Here is a 4,285-nt window from a genome sequence, read left to right on the forward strand (position 1 = left end):
AAAAAAAAAAAAAAAAAAAAAAAAAAGAATCGTGCCGTGCCTCAGAGAAGTTTGCAATCCAATCGGGTGAGTCTACAGGGCTGAGGTTTAGCCCCCCGCCAGCTGTGTGACTAAAGACAAGTAGTCTTGCCTCTCTGGGTCTCAGCTGTTCCACTTTCCACATTTTTTTTTTTTTTTAAGATGGAGTCTCACTCTGTTGCCAGGCTGGAGAGTAGTGGTACGATCTCAGCTCACTGCAATCTCCACCTCCCGGATTCAAGCGATTCTCCCTACTTCAGCCTCCCGAGTACTTGGGATTATAGGCACCCGTCACCACTCCCAGCTAATTTTTGTATTTTTAGTAGAGATGCGGTTTTGCCACATTGGCCAGGCAGGTCTTGAACTCCTGACCTCAGGTGATCTGCCTGCCTTGGCCTCCCAAAGTGCTGGGATTACAGGTGTGAGCCACCATGCCTGGCCTCAGCTGTTCCACTTCTAAAATGAGAAGGCTGGTCCCAGTGATCTCTAGGAATTTGGAGAGGAGTGGGTTAGGCAGATGATGACACCCAGAGGGGGATCTCTGGGAGCAGAGTGGGATATGAAGAATGGTGAGATTTGGATAGGAAAGAAATAGAAAAGCAGTCAAGAAGGGGAGGAGGTGGAGGCCAGGCATGGTGGTTCGTGCCTGTAATCCCAGTACTTTGCGAGGCCGAGGCGGGCAGATCACCTGAGGTCAGGAGTTCGAGACCAGCCTGGCCAACATGGTGAACTCCCGTCTCTACTAAAAATACAAAAACTAGCCAGGCGTGGTGTCAGGGACCTGTAATCTCAGCTACTTGGGAGGCTGAGGCAGGAGAATCACTTGAACCCGGGAGGCAGTGAGCCGAGATCGTGCCACTGGACTCCAGTCTGGGCAACAGAGCAAGACTCTGTTTCAAAAAAAAGAAGATGAAGAAGGGGAGGAGGTGGAGAGATTACTGTGTCCACTGGGCTGTTCTACTGCAAAGGACAGAAGCCTACTGCCACCTGACTGAGGGAATGGAATACGGATTTATGGACTTATGGAAAGAGAAGCTCAAGACATTCCTCTTCCCAGCTGGGATCAGGGCAATCTAATTTGACTCAGCAATTCCACATTAGTCCGTTAATTTCAACTCCCCACTTCTGGTACTATTTTGAGTATTAAGAATCCCTTTGATTGTAAGTGGCAGGAACCCCCTCGGGAAGAAATCAAAAAAGAAACACCAGCTGCTAAAACTAGGTGTCACGTGAATTCCAGGCATCGCTTGTTCTAAGGATACGGAACCAATCCTTTCCTTGGGAGTGTGTCTCTCCCTGTTTCTTGGCTGTGTTTCCTCCAGTCTGGCCTCCTTCTCGGGCAGGCTAATGGGCTCAGTCACCAAGACCAAGGAGAGACGGCCGGGTTCACACACATCACACAGTAAGACAAGACCAAGGAGCAACGGCTGGGCTCGCACCCATCACACAGTGAGACAAGACCAAGGAGTGACGGCCGGGTTCACACACATTACACAGTGAGACAAGACCAAGGAGCGACGGCCAGGCTCACACCCATCACACAGTGAGACAACAGAGCTAGTGCCTCTGGCAAGGGGCCCTTTCAGGGGGACCTTGCTCTAGGAAGTGTGGGGCTATCCGCGAGGAAGGCTTTCCCCAAATGGTGCCACGTGAGTTGCACATGGGAGGGTGAGCTTGGAGAGGCCAGCTGGATACTGGGGGAAGGGTATTCCAGGGGAGACGCGACAGCCAGCACAAAGGCATGGAAACTCCTGCAGTTCGGACTCACTAGAATAGTAGTTCCCTGGTGAGAGGAGAAGAAAATGGGACCTGGGAGATCAGCTGGAGGCCAAACATGAAGAGCCTTGGATGCCAGGCTGAGCATTTTAGGCTCTTGCCTGCGGGCAGTGGGGAGCCATGGAAGGATTTAGAGTGAGGGAGGGCCACCATCACATTTCCATCCCTTAGCTATGCAGGGAAAGGTGAAAATTTGGAGGCAGCCAGGACACTAGAAAGGGGACTGCTCTGTCACCAGCCTGCACCAGGAGGGTGACCCGCAGATCAGAGAACTTCTGAAATCGAGTTGACAGGGGGTCACCAAGGATGAGAGGTGGAGGGTGGGGAGTTCAGGACTGGGGGACTCTGGGAGTCCAGTCTACCCACTCCGGCTGGCATAAGGGAGGGGTGAGTCCCCCAGCTCCTCGGCAGGAGGCATTAGAAACTGGTGCGGCCACCTCTGAGGCCTGAAAGAGCCTTAGAGCCTTTGTGATTCAAAGTGGCCAATTCTTTGCACCAGGCACAGTGGCTCCCGCCTGTCATCCCAGCACTTTGGGAGACCAAGGCAGGTGGATCACCTGAGGTCAGGAGTTCCAGACCAGCCTGGCCAACATGGTGAAACCCCGACTCTACTAAAAATACAAAAATTAGCTGGGCGTGGTGGCAGGCACCTGTAATCCCAGCTACTCAGGAGGCTGAGGAAGGAGAATCACTCGAACCCGGGAGATGGAAGTTGCAGCGAGCTGAGATCGCGCCACTGCACTCCAGCCTGCGTGACGGGAGTCAGACTCCATCTCAAAAAAAATAAAAATAAAAATAAAAATACAAAAGTTAGCAGGGCATGGTGGTGTACACCTGTAATCCCAGCTACTCAGGAGGCTAAGGAAGGAGAATCGCTTGAACCCGGGAGGTGAAGGTTGCAGTGAGCCGAGATAGCGCCACTGCACTCCAGCCCAGGTAACAGAGCAAGTCTCCGTCTCAAAAAAAAAAAAGCAAAGTGGCCAATTCTTGGATGCCTCCCAGGACAGGGAGCTCACCCCCTCCTGAAGTGACCCCTTCTGTGGCTCTGATTCAAATAAACCGCAGGCTCAAATCTATCCCCCGAGAGTCAGGCACAGCTCAGTGTCTATGTCTCCACCCAGTTTGGGGAGCTCCCTGCACCCCAGGTCGGCCCTTGACGATTTGGAAACCCAACACCAGCTCCTTAAGTCTGCCCTTCTCTGGGCTCAAGACCCTTTTGGTTCCTCTTATTATTATTATTATTATTATTATTTATTTTTTTTTTTTTTTTGAGACGGAGTCTTGCTCTGTCGCCCGGGCTGGAGTGCAGTGGCCGGATCTCAGCCCACTGCAAGCTCCGCCTCCCGGGTTTACGCCATTCTCCTGCCTCAGCCTCCAGAGAAGCTGGGACTACAGGCGACTGCCACCTCGCCCGGCTAGTTTTTTGTATTTTTAATAGAGACGGGGTTTCACCATGTTAGCCAGGATGGTCTCGATCTCCTGACCTCGTGATCCGCCCGTCTCGGCCTCCCAAAGTGCTGGGATTACAGGCTTGAGCCACCGCACCCGGCCGTTCCTCTTATTATTTCTTCCGGGGTGAGGCCTCCTGCCAGGAGCCCTGGGGTTCCTTGGGAGGACTAACACTAAATATCATTGATTTGCAGAGAGAGGAAGAGGAGAAAGTCTCCATGGGGTGCTAGAACGTCTTAAATGTCCCTCTCATGCAGGGCATTTCCCTCCTGAACGAAGAGAAGGCAGACCTCGGCGAAGGACCTGTGGCCAGCAGCGGCTTCTGGTGAGAAGCACATTAGGTGGCTGGGTTTTCCGCTGCAGATATTTTGACACTTCTAGTTTAGGCAAGTGATGGTGGTTTGCCATATATGGTAGGCCCGCAGTGACCGTGACAGCAGGACAGCTGCAGCGTCCCCAGCCTTTTTGGGGAGCCACACCCTAGACTATCCCACAGCCAGAGCCATGAAGCTGTGGGTGCTGCTAAAATCATAGACACAGGGGCATCCTCCCCAAAGATCTTCTAATAGTAAATTACAACCCCATGAAAGAAAGTTGAGGCCGGTAGGCCAGACGCCATGGCTCCCAGCACTCTGGGAGGCTGAGGTGGGTGGATCACCTGAGATCAGGAGTTTGAGACCAGCCTGACCAGGTGAAACCCCATTTCTACTAAAAGTACAAAAATTAGCTGCATGTGGTGGCAGGTGCCTGTAATCCCAGCTACTCAGGAGGCTGAGACAGAAGAATTGCTTGAACCCAGGAGGCAGAGGTTGCAGTGAGCTGAGATCGCGTGGTGGCTCACACCTGGAATCCCAGCACTTTGGGAGGCCCGGGTTGGAGGATCATTTGAGTGCAGGAGTTTGAGACCAGCCCGGGCAACATAGCCAGATCCAATCTCTATTTTTTTTTTTTTTTTTTTTTGAGAAAGGTTCCCCCTCTTTCCCCCGGGGGGGGGCAGGGGGTCAGTCTCGGCCCCCGTGGCCCCCCTCACCCCCCCGCGTCC

Source organism: Piliocolobus tephrosceles, chromosome 21, assembly GCF_002776525.5.
Source record: "Piliocolobus tephrosceles isolate RC106 chromosome 21, ASM277652v3, whole genome shotgun sequence".
In the NCBI taxonomy this organism is placed as follows: Eukaryota; Metazoa; Chordata; class Mammalia; order Primates; family Cercopithecidae; genus Piliocolobus; species Piliocolobus tephrosceles.